Below are 16,734 nucleotides of genomic sequence, written 5' to 3' on the forward strand. Positions count from 1 at the left end.
ACAGAATGCCCAGAGAGGTGGCAGATGCCCCATCACTGGCAACATTCAAGGTCAGGCTGGACGGGGCTCTGAGCAGCCAGATCTTGTTGAAGATGTCCCTGCTCATGGCAGGTGGGCTGGACTAGCTGACCTTTAAAGGTCCCTTCCAACCCAAACTGTTCTGTGATTCTATGAAAAAGCTGGGGCTGACTGTGAGGGACAGAGACCCAGGTTCCTCACAAGTGGGAAAGGGGTAGGGAGCCATCCCAGGGCTTCCAGTTAACATGCATGTGCATTCAGGAAAACAGGAAAGAACCCCCCTGGTACCACTAGGTCCCTGATCCAAGCTGGGATGCTGAATGCTGTTCACAGTCCCCAGAGCAACCCCTGTGCTTGCAATTAGTTAATGATGCTATGCATAGAGCAGAACAACTCCCAGCCCCCGCTGCCTGCATGACTGAGGGCCACCCCAGCAGCTGGCCCTAGGGAAGTGCTCGAGCTTCCCGCAGAGGGTACCCCTGGTTGCTTACCACCTGCCAGCTCCGAGGCCAGGGCATGCTGTGCCCACACACAGCCAGTCTGGCAGCAGAAGCCCCCATTTGGCATTGAAGGCCAAGGCAGGCATCTTTCAGGGAGGCTGCAGCAGCGGTGGGACATCAGGCAGATTGCCTCTTCCTCCATCCAGGTAACTGTGCTCAAACAGAGGAGGATTTTAAGGCCTGTGTGAAGGGAAGGCGCCACCTCCGCTGGGAAAAACATTCCCTCGTGGAAACCTGTATGGAAACCAGGAGCCACAGTCGGGAGCTAGTCCAGAGCTGTCACTGTGGGTCACGGGCATCTTTCATGGTGCCACAAGGTGCCAGAAGCACGGTGGTACCTGGAGATGGGGCGAAAGGTAGGATGGAGATCGGGGAAAAGGCAGCTCTTTCCTCCCCGAGTCCCTTCTGCTGTTTGCAGAGGAGGAAGCTGTGGGAGGTGGAGAGTGGGAAGTTTATCTGCTGCCTTTTATAAAGCCACCTGCTGCAGAGAGACTGACAGCCCCGAGGGCAGCCAGCACAGCTACAGCCCTCACCAGTGAGCTGAGGGAACATCACCCCAGGGCAGAGGGAAGATGACTGGCAAGGAGAGGACTTGGGCTGTGCATGAGGGGGACGCAGATGGGGAAGCCCAATACCACACTGCTTGGACCAGGCAGCTCCGGTGGCTTTGCATCCCGGTGTCCTGGCCCAGCTGGGATGGTGTGGCACACTTGGATATTGCAGGGACCTCACCACGGAGCTGGTGGAGAATGCAGGCACATTTCAAGTCCCCTGCATGGTTGCCCTCGGCTTCTGAACTCCTCCAGCCATCCTCCCAGCTGATGCCCACAAGCCTGCTGTGTGATGGGCGGCAAGCACAGGCGCGTGGCAGGCTAGCAGGGATATGGCACCCATGCTGCTGGGCACAGCTCCGCTCCAGCAGCTGCTGCCTGATAGGGACCTGGGGGCACCCTGCTGCTGAGCACCCTCATCCCACAGCCTCCCAGGGGCCAGTATAAGATGGGCAGCATCACACTTGTCCCATTGATCCCCTTCTCAGGCCACCCATGCACCCCCTTCCACACTGCTCTGGGGGAGCCCTTGGCACCTGGCTGCTGCCAGCCCCCCTGCTCTACGCTCCTCCCCAGCTTCAAGCAGCCGCAACATTCCCTGCAGCTGGTTCTGCTGGAGCAAAGAAACGCTCCTGCCCTGCCCAGTTCCCCTCTCTGCCAGCACAAAGCCTTCTTTCCTGAAAGCAGCGAGTTTCTACACTATATATATGTACACACCACACACACAAAACATGATTTTAGAGCATCTGCAGAGCTAGAACATTTCTACCACCTGTGCTGGGTGCCAGGAGCAGAGCAAGGTTTTGGCTGCAGCAGGAGCCACTGAGCACACCCCTCACCAATCCTGGCCCTGACCAGGCTTTCTTCCCACCTCTGCCCAGCTTCCAAGCAGCTTTGGGTAACACCAGACAACTGGAATGAATCACACTGCCCTGGGAGCGTGGGAGCTGGCAGCTCAGCCAAGGCTCCGGCACCGGCAGGTTGCACAAGCGGGGATGGCCCCAGCAGCCGCGGAGTTAGCCACATCCAGCCGTGCCAGGGGGGCTAGCGCTCAGCATACCTGTTTGAGTCAATAGTGCATCAAAGGGCAGGGGAAGCCTTTGATGGTGAGCACAGGGGACTGCAACCAGAGGACAAGGAGGAGAGAAGGTGCTCCCCAAGGCCTGGCTTGGCTACCTCCATCCCCTGGGGACCCACCAAATCACCACCTATCCCCACCCTGGGTGTGCAAGCCAATTTGAAAAGGAGGAGGGAAGTGACTGAACCTGTCTCATAGTCTCAACAGCAGATTGAGCTGCTTTTACCTGGGCTGTGGGCCAGCCACCTGCCCGCCACCCACCCACCCCCCCCCCCCCCCAAATCCTGCCCCTGTGCAGGGCCAGCTCTGCGCTGCTTTTCATTGGGGCACCGGAGGGAGCATGCAGTCGGTCCCCCCCCAGGTTGCAGGGGTACACATCCAGCTGCCTCTGCAGTCCATGCAGCCTTCAGGGGAGATCAGAGGAAAGCTGCTCTGCTGCACTGGGAAGGGAGGCAGCTCTCCCAGGCGCATGTTTTGCTGCAGGCATGCAGCTCTGCAAAGCACCGATGGTTCCAGTCTCCTCCTGGCACGACAGGTGCTTGCGCACGCTGACAAGACAGCTCATCCCCATCTCTCCCATTGCCCCTGGGGAATTCCCCTTGCCCAGGACACCCAAGCACAGTCTCAGCCATGTGCCTGCTGCAGGGCAGAGCAGGCAGCCCATCACACCCAACAGCCTGCTCTCGTCTCCTCCATGGGGAGGACCTGGGGAATCAAACAGCCCTGTAGCATCAGAGATAAGAGGGAAATTATGGGGGCATTGAGATGGGTGCATCAATGCATCCCAAGCCAGAGAGAGCAGGGACAAGTTGCATGGCAAGGACTGGGGTTCAGGATCCCCCCTAACACACACATACCACAGGCAGGTGGCCCTGCACATGGGAGTGAGGAGGGCACAGACGGTCAGCACGCAGCCTCTGCTGTGCCAGTGCTACAGGCACCATGCCCACGGCCAGCGCAAGGGGCGTTGGGAGCGATAGATGTGACAGAGGAAAACACAAGAAATTGTTTCTTTCCCTTCAGGCAGAGAAAGAAGCGTCACATCTGGACATGTACAGCAGCCGGGCTGGGAAAGGGACAAGGCATTGGGAGGAGAGAAGCTGTGGGCTGGGAGGCGCAGCATCACCCAGATGACGTGGTGAGACAGATGGCAGATTTGGCAGCAGGGTGGTCACGGAGCGACCTGTAAGCTCTTCCTGCTGCAAGAGCAGGCGACACAACACTGCGTAGGGGCTGTCAGCCCAGCCTGGCAGGTTTGGGGCATGGGGTCATATCCTTTCAAACATGCCACATTCAACAGCCAGCATCAAAGATGCTCCGTGGGCAAGTCAGCCTTGGAAAAAGGCTATGTGGGATGAGGGGGAAAATGGGAAAAAAGATCAGAATGGCAAGTTTTAGGGGCAGAGTGTCCCTGGTTTCTCTACACAAGTCCACCTTGCCTGCATACAGGGCCATGCAGCCGGGTTGGCACTCAAGGAAGGGCTGGCAGCCCCTGCACCACTCTGCCCACCCTGCCAGCAGCACAGGGTCCCCAAGCAGCCACCCCCTGCCCTCCACAGCATCACTGCTCATGTGGAAGAGAAAAGGAAAGGAATTTAAACATATGGTGCTGCAGCAAACAGTTGCACAAGGAGCCTCCCCAAGCCCGTGTCCCCTGGTCCTTCCAGCGCGCTTTGGGCATCGCAGCACCAGCAATACAGCCGGCCAAAGAGATCTGGGGGCCCAGGCAGGGAGCAGTATCCCAGCAACAGCCACTGCAAGCCTCTCCACAGCCCTGCCACAATTAGCAGGAATCAGACAGGCTCCGTGCCCATTTTAGGAGAGATGCTCAGGGATGCAGTATTGATATGGAGGGGTTTTCGCCGTGGCTAGATGTCCTGGCCCAGCCCCAGCCCAGACTCCAGCTTTCCGCCTGGTTTTGGATATGCTGTTCTGCCTGCCTGCATCCTCTCCCAGCACAGCCCAGATCTACAACCACGAATGCTGCTCTTGCCTCGCTGGCCTGGTCCCAGTGAGCACCCTGTGATCCTGTACTCAGCCTCTGCAGTACCAGCAAGGCATTTACTGCATGAGGAGGGTCTCCACCTCCTCACCCGCTGTGTGCTTAATGTAAGGGGAAGCTTGGCACATGCTGTGCTGCATAGCTGCCATCCTTGCTCTGAGAAGCATCTCCCCACTTGGAAACACATGGAGCCTCCAGGCAGCTTAAGAAAACCCAAGGTGAGAGTGCACGAGACCTCAGCACAGCCGGCACTTCGCAGCCCAGCTCCCTGGGGCAACCAGCACTTCCAATAAAGCACGGGCACATCCCACACTGAAACACCCCGCTGCTTCATCAGTGCCAGTACCACTCCTGCACTTAGAGACAAAAAGCTGCGCAACCACAGATGCCGCGGAGGCTCCGGCTCATCCTGACATCCCTGTGCTGACCACAGCCCTGGGAGAGTGAGCAGAGCTCTGCACAGGCAGCCAAATCCTCCTCCAGCACGGCAGGGATCAATATTTAAGTGATGCTGAATCCTGTAATGTTGCCTCTCTCCTAGGGACAGGACCACCTGCAGTAAACACCAGTCCTGTCCAGATGCTTTCCACGCTTCTCTTGGCAGCACAGCTCTATCACGAGGCACATGGATGTCATGCTGAAGGGAGGGGACCAAAAAAGAACCAAAAGTCAGGTGTGAGGAGCCACCTGAAGGCACTGGGAAGGCTATTCCTAATGCTCACCACAGCATGGACAGACCCTGAGCTGCAGGACCAGCCTAAAGCCAAAAGCGGGCTCCAGCAATGCCGCTGGTGCAGAGCGCCATGCTGGCCACGCAGGTGGGCATGGCTGCAAAACCCAGCTACCCAAATTACCTCTGTTCAGTGAGGAAGCGAGATACCATCCTGCTGGCACAAATGCTTTCCCACTTCCCACCTCTTTCTTGACCAAGGCAAGCTCCAGGGAACAGACAGCTTTGCCCAGCATGTTCAGGAAGCAGGCAGGCAGCCTGCAGCACCGAAAGCAGGATCGGACCCAAAGCTCAGCAGGTCCCATCACATGCCTGCACACCCCTTCTCCCACCCCAGGGGATGGGGAGGGGGGCAGTGCTGACATGGTGGGCTCCCACGGGCAGCTGGGGAGGTGGAGGGACACCCCTGAGCACCACTCCCAGCTGGGACATTAAAGGCTACAGACATGCAGAAACTTATTTTGCCCTCTGGATATTTTCCACAAAAAATCCCAAGCCCAAAGAAATGCAGAGCGAAATCCCTTCTCTGCTGAAACCAACTGCAACATGCCTTTCACGAGGGCCAGAAATTCACCTCCTTGTTACAGAGGTGAAAGAAACCCCTGAAGTTTGGCTCTGTGCGGGGGCTGTCCAGATCAACAGCCAGCCCCTCAGACACAGCTGCTGTGATGGAGGAATCCTGAAACCTAACGATTACCCCAGAACACAAACACATGTAAAGCTGCAGTTGTGACGGTGCACGTATGTACTCAAGGGCATGGTCACAGTCTGTAAGTCCAATTACTAAAGTTTTGCCTAGCTAGGTTTACCGGGGACTGAATCTGCAGGAACATCCACCCTGACTTTCCTGCAATGGCTGAACTAACCCAAACGTCTTTAAAATGCACCGTTCTCAGGAGGTGGCCCAGCCACTGCAGCTGTTATCAGCAGTATTTTCTTTGTTGGGTTTGGGGCTTTTTTTTTGTTCTGAACAAGGAAGAATTTGATGAAATTTCACAGAAGAAAACACAAGAAATTAAAAGCTTAGATGAAAGAAAATTAAACTTGATGAAAACCTCCCAACAGAAAAATCCAATGAAACTCCCTGATGAGAAGATTAGCGGCAGCGTAATATGAAAGGAAAAGGCAATGAAGAGGACTTGGAACCCGAACAAATAAAAGAATTATGACTTTTGGAAACATATATCTGACTTAAAAGTAATCAGATTTTGTCTGAACTGAAAACTTTTTAAATTAAAAGACAGCCAATTTAAAACTGGAAGTTCTAATAACATACATGCTAAGACCTCAGATCACTCCCATCAGTGAAAAATAAGTCAGCAGAAGTTCATGCAGGATGTCCTTGCTGCCAGATCTGCTCAGCGCCTGAGTACTCGGAGCTAAAGCTTGATGAACTGCAAAAGTGACTCTGACAGCAGCAACCTTTTTTCTGACAGCAGAAAACAGAGGAGGGGGGAAAAAGTTTCAATTAATGTAGTACACTCATTAGTTTAGTCAAAGTTCAGACTGTTACTGCAGGTTAACACAGGAAAGCCTGGTTCCCTTTCCAAGACCAATGAAGATGAAGTGTGAAAGGATGATCTCTACTAGTTCTGAATTCTTAAAAGCCAGAAATTATCAGGTTATATGACTGTTTATGTTTTACATGTCCTATAATAAAATTATGTTCCTGTAGTAAGTATTATAGTAATACAATATAGTATAGTAATAGAGCATTGTTAAATTCATTAAATATACAAATAATGCTTTCATAAACGTATCTGTTTTTCTTTTACGGACTCATACATTTTAAGCAGTTTTATTTAACCAACTAGAAACCATTTTTTAAATGCTTGCTTTCTGCATTTTGAATAGGATTTCATTTTCCACTGAAATACGGCAGCATCAAACTTGTAATAAATAATGAAGAGATAACTAATAAAGACATGTGTCACCACTTTCTAATGCAAGAAATCAGGACCTTAAGAATCTAATTAACCACGTGTTACACCCTAAACCCACTCAAGCATAGTGCAGCCTCCTGCTCAGCCCTAAGCACCACAACACACTCATCACTGAGAATCAACTTGTCCTTAAGAAAAGGGAAGAAGCGTACAAACACAGCAAGATGAAAACTAGGTACTTCGGTTGTGGCTTTCTGATCATTAATTTAAATCGTGACTTTAATCCATCCATCCTACTCAGCAACAGGTCAAGAGCCAAAAAAGGCGCAGATCAAACTTACTCTGAGGTCTATGAAGTTTAGGTTGGTTTTCTGTCGGTTTTGCCATTACACTTTCCTCCCACATAGTTCTACCATCTGTGGCCTCTCCTGGGAAAAGCAGCCCAGAAACACCAGGAACAGTGCATGTCCCCAGCCTGGAGCCTGCAAGCCCTGGAAGTCTCTTACTGGTGTAGACACCTCCAAGATCACTGCCTGCAGGCTCAGGAGAGCTAGGGAAACCTCCATACTCCTGGTCTTTTCTCTAACGCTGCCTTGGGGATTATCCCATGGTGACTGAATTTGTCAGAAGACAGGACAAATAATCCCAGAAGCATTGAGGCTGGAGGGAGATCATCGAGTCCAGCCTCCCTTCTCAGGGCAGGGGCAGCTCCAGGAGGTTGCTCAGGGCCATGTCCTGGCGGGTTTTGAGTATCTCCAAGGATGGAGACTCTGCTCCAAGCCAGAGCCACACTGAGAAGACCATCCCAAACAGCTGTTGCAAGCAGGTCCTCCAGCCAGGTCTCAAGCCCCAGGCTACTGGGGGCTGTCCCAGCACAGACCGGGATCCTAGCTGCACTGGTGCCCTGTGGCCCATGGGCAGCCACTTCCAAACCTCACGTGTCACCGTCAGCTTGCCAGCTCTCACATGATGTCTCAGCACCTCAGCTTGTGCCATGTCCCTGCCATGCCGTGTCATCCTAGCAGGGATCATCTTGCTGCACAGCAAGGGGACTCCCCCAGCAGGGTCACCTTAGTTTGGCCAACGCAGTGTCCCCAGGCCTCGTCTCAGGGTACCACGGGCTCACTTTGGGCCACAGCTGGGACCTTCTCCCCAGCTATCCCTCCAAACCCAAGGTTTGCCCTAACTCTTCCACCTCTACCTTCTCTGAACATCGGTCTCCCCTAGCCCATCCACACACCACATCCAGGGGCTCGTTGTCTCAGTCTCCATCACCTCCTGCCCCAGCTTCCTACGACCAGCTCCCAGCTGACAATAAGTGCTCCCTGGTGAAGCAGGGCCAGACCCCCTTCCTCTTCTCTGTTAGGAGGAATTCAAATTTAGATGCTGACATGTTTTTCCACCTCTCACAACCTGCCTTTTAGCACTGGAGACACAGTGAAGCTTTGGCTCATTCAGATCCTGCCTTCCTCTCGGCTCACCCACAAGTTGCAGATGACAAGACTACACAAGATGGTGGTGCTGAGGGTAGGGGAATTGGGTCACCCAAAGCTTTCGCATGCTCCCACTGAACAGGAGCACTGAGCCTCTCTGCTGTGGTACTCCATTTTAAACACAACTTTATTGGAGATCAAAGCAGCCCCTCCTTGGTCAAACCAGTACCCACAGCTTCTCACGGCGACTCTGCTGGGAACTGCAGAACTGATCCCCGTGTTGAAATGTTTCCATACCATGGCGCTCATGCTCCCCAGAGACTGGGCAACATTACAGTCATTTCAATTAGGAAGGCAATTTCTCAGCCAAAGAGGTTTTCTCTGCAGCCCTTAGCATGGCTGCAGCTCTTACTCCAACACAGCCATCCACTAAGAGAGGGCTGTACCAGGACAGGCAGGGCAGCGCTGGGGTAAGCACCAAGATGAGTCATAAAAAGCAACGTGGTGAGGAGGTGTGAGATCAAGTGACGGCTGAACCACCAGAGAGGTGAGGGTGATGCAGGGACCAGGGCAGCAGGCTTGGGAGAGGGGACCCCATGCCCCCCCTCCAGGCTCCTTCAGCCCACCTCCTCCTGCCTCTGCAAAGAGGTCCTGTGGGACCTGCTGTGCCCAGTCTCACCCATTAACCAGCAACAATAGCAGCCTGGAGGGTGGGAAGGGCTGTCCATGGCTGCCTGGCCAGGGCTCTCCCACTGTTGCTGTAATAGTGTGAACAAACTGCTGCCATTGTCCTCACCCAGTAACAAGGTGTGATCGCAGCCTAATTACCAGTCCCAGCTGCATTTAAAGCAATAACTTCAAACCAGCTTTTAAAAGAGGTTTAGGCATCTTAAAGTGCAGGTAGGTGCCAAGGGGGATCCTCAAAAACTCTAAGACCTGTTGTTGCTAAGGATCTGATAGCTGGTTAGGGACTGAATGTAATCAAGCCAAAGCTTCGTTTGGAAGGAAATTGGGACTGGAGCCACTTCAGAAATAATCTCAAAGGAAACCTGGTTTTGCTCTGAGCGCAGTGCATCAGCAACGCAATGTTTTCTTCAAACTTAGGGCTAAGTACATGAAATATATTTACAGCAATTAAAGTAGGTAAGAAGAGCTGTTCCACCAAAGGCAGAAGTGACAACAGTAGAAGGCTTTGGTGTTTGTAGGACTCACAGAGTCAGCATTTGCACAGCACACTGACGTTCGCCTAAAAGTTTAAGTGACTGATTAGTTTAATATCAATTGAATTCACTTGTGGGTGTTGGAAACATTTCTCCCTCTCCTTGCTGCTTGGGGAAAGCTCCTGCAGTCTGTTAAGACAGAGGTATTTCCTGCAAGGAATATTTTAAGGCAGTGACAGAAGCTGTGCTGAAATCTGCCTTCCTTTCCCTTGGGCCAGAAGTCACTGCATGGAAGGAGGATGGTATGTACCGGAGAGGGCCTGTGCGTACCCCTGGCCAGTGCCCCCAGCAAGCATCGCTATTTCTTCCCCGCTTGCAGGACCACCCTACGCTTACCGATGTCAGCAACCACCAAACCAGGGATAAGCTAGTTAACCTCAGGAAAAGCTTTGAAGAGGACAGCAGCTACAGAGCCATGCAAGCGTTATCATAAGAAAAAAAGAGAAAAAAAAGCTGAAAGGCATTCAGATGGAGTTTCGGGAAAGGGAAGCCAGTATGCTGTCAGGGGAAGAAGGCAGAGGTTTAAGCTTACAGGAAAGCCGGAAAAGCCCATATGTGCTATGGAGTCAGAGGCTGCAGGGGTGCCAGTGGCCTCCCTGCTTTTATTTATTACTTATTTGTTTGCCAATGGCTGTCTGCCAGGAACTTAAGACAAATCCTTCCTGAAAGAGCTGTTTCTGCTTCCCTCTCCATCTGCTGCCTAGCCCTGATCACCACTTTGCAGGGTAGCAAGGAAGGCAGCGAGGCCAAGGTTCAGGTCTGGTCTCGGGGCCAGTCTTTCTGCTTTCTGTCTTTTCCACACCTTCTCCCCTCTAAGCAAACACTGCAAACCACCTCAACAGCATCTTTGATTGCCAATGGCACGTTTTGCCTGCTCAGACAGGCAGCCTGACCCCTCACACAGCATCGTAAAACTCCAGCATGGGGTAAGGTGCCTTCTCATAGCTCATTTGCCCACTCAGCCTTCCCCTCACCTCCTGCTCCCCCCCAGCTCTCTGAAAGGGGAGAAAGCAGAGGCACATACACCAATCCTGGGGATGGTGGCTAAACAGTTAAAAGAGATGTTCACACAGAAATACCGTCCACCAGCCAGACAAAGGTCTCTCTCTCTTTCTCCAGGATAATAGCCATTCTGTTCAGGAGGTTCCTGAATTGCCAACCTACTGTGCAGCACCACGAGAGAGGATGGGGGAGCAAGCGAGGGAGAAGGCAGGGCTTTGATCCGTGGACAGATCTGGATGAAGTGGTAAACTGGGGAAGAGCAGCTCGGCCAGAGCGTTAGATCATCCTGGCCTGACAGCCCTCCCAGAGTCATCAGCCTCCCAGAGCTGGAGGGAGAAACGGGGAGCGGTTCCCCCTCCTCTCCCCTGCTAGCACCGTGTGTTTCCAGCACCTTCAGGTGTGGCTCCCACAAGGAGGGTTCTGTGGCCAGGATGACGCGGGGACCAAGCACAAGCCATGGCATGACACAGCGGTGGGATGACATTTTATCTCGCATCAGAGGACTGCGGCGCAGGCCAACACACGTGCGCTGGGAGAGGACACGGAGGGGCTGGGGCTCGCTCCCTACTCTGGCCGCTGACCCCTTCCAGCAGCCCAGGGAAGCCCCCCCACCCTGCCGGGCCGCAGCTGCCCATCACCCGGCTGGAGCCGAGCGTTAGTTAAAGCCACTTTGGTACTTGGTCCCGAAGGGGGGCAGGAAAACAGCGCCTCACCGGAGCCAAGTGCCTAGAAACCTCCCACCCCAACGGGCCAGCCCCATCCTCACACCCCGCAGAGCCGCCCCGGGGCCGTGCCGGGCGCTGCCCCCGCAGTACCGGCACACCGGGGCGGGGGGGGCACCACGCTGCCGTAGCATCCCCCCAGCGCAGCCCCAGAGCCAGGCCCACCCAGGAGGCGCAGCTAAACGGGGAAGGGGGGCCGGGATTAGCCCCACGCACGGCGCAGCTTCCCCCCCACACACACCAGACACCCCACCGGCACAACGGGCCCCCCTGCCCCCCCCAGTCACCACCCGCTGCCCGCCAAGCCCCCCGCCCCGCTTCCGCGGCCCCAGCCCCGCACTGACCTGCTGGGGGGTCCCGGCCCCGCGCCCGCCGCCTCCCTCCGCCCCTCCCCGCGGGCTGCCCGGCACCGGCAGGGGAAGGGGCCGGGGCCGCCGCCCCCCGGCCCGCCCCGCTGCGGCGGCCGAGCCGCGGTCCCCGGGCTGCTCCCCCCGCCGCCTTACCGATGCTCGGCCGCCGGGGCCTGCGCTGCCGGCCGCCAGGCCGAAAAGCGGCAGGAGCTCCGGGCCCCGCGGTGGGAGGAGAGGTGGCGAGACGGGGGCGGGCAGCCCCCCGCCGCGCTGCCTACCGTGGGGGGCGGCGAGGCGGCGGCCCCAGCTGCCGGTGCGGGGAGCGGGCGGGAGCTGCCGGCGGCGCGGCGGGGCGCGGGTCTGCGCGGCTCAGGCTATTTCTGGGTCTGAGGCGCTGCCCGCCGCAGCCTCCCCGCGCTGCCGCTGCCGCAGCGCTCGGGCTCCGCGGGGCGGCCGCCGGGCGTGTGCCGCGGGGGGGAGCGGGCCCGGGGCGGCCGGCCAGCGCGGCGGGGACAGGCGGGGGGCAGCCCCCCAGCACGGCGCGGGGGTGGGGGCGCCTGAGACCTCAGGAGCGTTGGCAAAACCTCTCCCGTTGATGCGGCATCGCGGGGGTCGATGAGAAACTTCCACGGGGTCCTCGTTGCGCAGAACAGCAGTGCCTTCCTGCGGGAGGGGGGGACACGCGGGGGATGGGGCCTGAGCCCCCGCGGTGCAAAGGGGCTCTGAGAACCTGGTTCTCCTTAAGTACACACACACCCCCCGCTGCCCATCTCCCTAACCCGTGAGGATGCAGGCGGCCGCCAGCAGCGCACCCAGGGGTGAGGCCCGGGTCTCACCCATCCACAGGTGTTGCCAGCTGATGATCAGGGACACACCTGCAAGTGGCCCCGCGGGGAACAGCCGCCAGGATGTGTCCACAGGGAAGTCCCCCTGACATCCCAAGTGCTTCATTGCTACTGTCTCACATAGGGGGGCTGGGGTCCCACATCTGTGGCTTTGCTAAGTAAACAGTGTTGCTATGCAGCACCACCTGAGGCTCGTTTGGGCTCATTTTCAGGCTGAAGAAGCACAACCCCGTGGCTAAGCCCCTGCCGTTTGAAGGACCTTCCAGGCTGACAAGGATGCTTGTGGAAGTCACCAGGAGAAGCACCAGGGGAGCAAAACACGTAATGAGCTGCCAGCCAAGAACCCTCCTTCACACTGCAAATGGAAACTGGCTGGCACAGCTCACAATGAGGAACTAGGGGGAAAAACCAGGTGTCCCCCATGGCATCTTTCCTTTTTTTTCCTTTTTGAGGTAGCACTCACTGATTTCTGCTCAGTTGAAGCAGGGTGCAGAGCACAGGCGGGCTACAATGCAATGCCTTTTGATAAAAATTTACAATAAATGAGACTTTTATCCCTGACTGGTGACTTCGAGGAGCTACTGTAGCCCAAACAACACATGCCTAAAACTTTAGGGAACAGCTGAACAAAAAAAGATTTCCAAATTTCTTCCACCACCACCACCTCCTTCAGCCCCAGCAATATGTAAGATGTGGAGAAGTCACGCAGTGTGCACACTCACCCCAGACAAGCCCATGTCAGTCCTACAGCATCACTGAGGCTTGGAGGCCTTGACTGCTGTCTTGCAGCAGGTGACACTGCCTCAGGGGAGAGCAGAGAGCACTGTGCTGGCTTAGTACATGTGCTCTGCAAACACTGAGCAACAGGGGTTTGTGGGAGAAGTGGATCTGTGGGGCTTTTCTAAAATACCTTGTGACTCATCTGCCACCGAGTCCCCAGTATTCAATACCCTACTTCTCTGCAAGTGCAGAGAAGTATGTGTTTTTCATAAGCTGTGGCTTCTCTGACCTACTGAACTGGAAACCAATACGCTTCGTCACTTAAACTGGCAAATGCTGCTGGGAAATCTTGGCTTCTGAGGAGAGCTGGCAACCTTGTTGCTGGTGAACTGCCCAGCCCCAAAGGAGCGAACACCCGCATCCCCCCCCTCCCTTAGCCCACCAAGACATCAGGGTCACACAAAGCTGGGCAAACCTACCCTGTGCATAAGCCATTCCCTGCAGATACTTGTTTCTTCCTGACTCTGGCCCATATTGTGCCTAGCTGGAATGGAATAGAATAGAATTATAAACCAAGAGGGGAACAGAGGAATCGAAACAAGGAGAAAAACTCCTTCATTTTCTATTATGTATTGGGCCTCGGTGGCTGTGACTTTGGCCCAGGTTACAGGTACTGTCTCACAAAGGCTGAGGCATCCCCTTTTTTTAAGTCCTTCCACATGCCTTGGAAGCACAAGCAGCATGTGGCTCAGCCTCCAGCTCTGCGGAGGAGCCCGTTACCTCCTTCCTGCACTGCTTATAACCCTGCAGCAGCGTGGGAGAGACGTGGAGCCACAGCCAGGGGCCACGGGAGGATGAGGCACAGGGAGCTGCTTCACAGCTGGAGCTGCAGCACTGAGTCCTGCTGTCTGTGTGATGCTCCCCATTGTAATTCCTCTTTTCTGTTGCTTACGGCTTTAATGTTTAAGCTGAATTTCTCTAGGCAGGCTCAGGGACTCAGGCTGAGTTTGTCTAGACACATATCAGGCAAGATGGTACAACTGTTCCTGAGCATCGCATCTGAGAAAAAGACTATTTTGCCCACGTTTAAGAAAAAAGATTGATGGCTTCTCCCTGGGCAGATCCACTGTCTCCAAGCTTCGGAGCCAAACGCTGGCAAAGGTGTGGCCTTTAGCCGGGGATGTGCCTTTGAATACCCCTGTGGAGTCGGTGCATATCCCTGGAAAAGTGCAGTTTGCTCAGGCCAGGGGCAGACTTCAAGGGTGCAGGAATTAAAATACCCTTTAGTCTCCACTCCGTGTTCCTGAGGCCAACCAGGCTGTGTCTGTGCCCCTGGGTGGCCCCCCAGCCTGGCACGGCACGGCACTGCTGGGATGTCCCCTCGCTGGCTGCTCCTCACCAGGATGGGTGGTCCAGTTGGGGTGCAGCGAGCACAGCCTGTGAGCCCTCGGCCAGGGCTTGCCTGCAGGCAGGCATTGAAGAGAGCCCTCACCTGCCCAGCGCAGGGGTGGGAGCCAGTGTGGAGCTTCACAGGGTCGTGTGGTGTGGGCAGGCCTGGACACTGCACCTGGGAAGTGGAGCTGGGAATGGGCAAAGGCACAAAATGACCGGTGCTGGCACAGCACAGCCCTGGATGCAGCCCCAGGTTTCTTACCTGCACCCTGCTTCCAGGACAGGATTACTTGTTTCCTTGGAGGTTTTTTTTCCTCATCATTACATTATGGCAGGAATGAATTTCTTCTCATCCCTGGGACAAGTGGGGGATTATCCCCAGGGTAGGGATGGAAGCTCAAACCTGAGGTTGAAGCTTGCTCGCCCAGCAATGCTGGGCGCTTTCCCCTGTGGCTGGCCGGCACAGCACTGCAACTGCGCTGACTTCAGCCCTGGCCCTGGGTGCTCGGCATTTCTTCCAGCTGGACCCCAGGGCACTGAGCAGACACCCAGAAAATGAAATCCGGGCAGTTTAGTCACAGCATAAGGAGAGTGCTGGTGAAGCACCCTGCCTTGCCCACCCAGAGACCCTGCTCCCCAGGGCAGCGTTAGCCGCCCTCTCCGGAGACCTGCCTGCCTTTCCCAGCGCTGCCTGCCTCCTTCCCAAAATACCTCCTGCCTGCCGTAACTAAGGAAACAGGCTCCTGTAGGCAGCAGCTTCTTTCAGTCCGCACCATTGCTGGGTCCCCAGAGCACAGGCGAGCTGCAGGCACCAGTTGGCAATGCCAGCCACAGCCCAGCCACTGGCCCCCAGCTGACCCCCGGCTCTGCACCCTTCACGGGGGTCTGCCGGGCACCCCCAAGCAATATGCTTCTCCCTTCCCACTGGACGCCGTGGGACTCATGCTTTGCAAAAGGAGAGGTGGGAAGAACTACAGCAGAGGCCGAGCCACCATCACACCAGCCACCTCAGTTCTGTTAATTAAAAAAAAAGTTAATTTCTTAATTTTCAAGTCCTCACCCTGGACCTTTGCAGGGCTCTTTGAAGGCAGATTGCCATTGGGAACAGCAGAGAAACCGGGGCCACAGCTGCTAAGCTGGGAAATCGTCTCTCCCCCATACTGGCTCCCTTGTGGTTTGGTGTCTGCATGCTTGTAATTTCAAATCTGCTTCAAACATCACCCATCACTCAGGCTCCGTGACCAGGCACTAATCAGTTACATTAAAAAAATGCTAATTGGCTCTTCCCAATTACCACTCAGGTGGGGCAGTGTGGCTCACAGGCATGGGATTTCTCCGTGGCTCCACATCTCAGGTTTTTGGCTGGCCTGGGGAAGCAAGGTGTCCCCACTGCTTCCCAGCCACCACCAGCTCTGCTCCAAAAGGCACCGTGGCTGGGCCCTCAGCTCAGGCAACTCAAGTTGTTCAAGCCACCAATGCATCTTAAACCCAGCTGCTTCTCTCAACAATTAGCACCCCCAGCCCTCCCGGCCATCCCACTACTGCCGCTAGCTGTGCCTCTGTGGGTGCTCCCACCCGCTCCTGCATCACTGCAAGCAACTGGTGCAGCTTCTTGCTTGGGGCTTTCCTCTTTTCACCGCTGCCTTCTGCCACTAACTAAATGTTCCTCCGCTTTTCCCTCCCCAGATCCTGTCTTTTGCAACACAGAGCACTTTGCTCACACCCTTGAAGAAGGACCCATTGGAGATCTCCTTCTAGACCTGCAGGCTGGCACTCAATAACACCAAGCCAGCTTTTGTGCATGAAACATCCTTGCATTAGTCTGCAGACAGATAGTCTGCACTTCCCCAGAGGTTGGGCCCACTGCCCACCTCCGACAGGTGCTCTGACCTGGCCCTGTGTCTGCTCTGAAAGCCCAGGGCATGCTGAGTTGCTTCCTTGTGGTCTGGAGATGCACACAGGTAGGAATGCAGGTCCATTCCCTCTCTTAATGCACATGTATGTGAGAGAGAAACAAAATAAAGATGTGGTTATATGGAGCTTGAAGTGGAGGTCATGGATCAGAGTTAAATCTTTCCTGCAAATCTCAGGGAAATGACCCCTCTGTATAAGGAGGTGCAACTGGTAATTCCTGGCAGACAAGAAGAAGATCCAGGCTGAGCACTGGACCTTCTGAAGCAGGAAACGGCATTTGTGATGCTGCTGCGAGCAATGAAAGATCGATTGCAGAGATACCGGGGAAAAGTGATGGTAGTTTTAATGAGAATGTCAGTGGATTATGCAGGAAG

The 16,734-nt window shown here is 55.2% G+C and overlaps 1 protein-coding gene across 5 annotated transcripts in view; it reads right to left on the reverse strand.

Annotated features, from left to right (window-relative positions):
- TMEM63C (transmembrane protein 63C) overlaps nucleotides 1–12,232 on the reverse strand; it is a 34,319-nt gene extending 22,087 nt beyond the window's left edge. For 2 of the 5 annotated variants that reach the window (XM_056347895.1, XM_056347890.1), the window contains exon 1: nucleotides 11,768–12,031. The gene's annotated coding sequence lies outside the window, so the exon portion shown is untranslated. The other 3 variants (XM_056347894.1, XM_056347892.1, XM_056347893.1) reach the window with 3 other exon arrangements.
- Nucleotides 12,233–16,734: the final 4,502 nt, after the last annotated feature.

Source organism: Falco biarmicus, chromosome 7, assembly GCF_023638135.1.
Source record: "Falco biarmicus isolate bFalBia1 chromosome 7, bFalBia1.pri, whole genome shotgun sequence".
Classification (NCBI taxonomy): domain Eukaryota; kingdom Metazoa; phylum Chordata; class Aves; order Falconiformes; family Falconidae; genus Falco; species Falco biarmicus.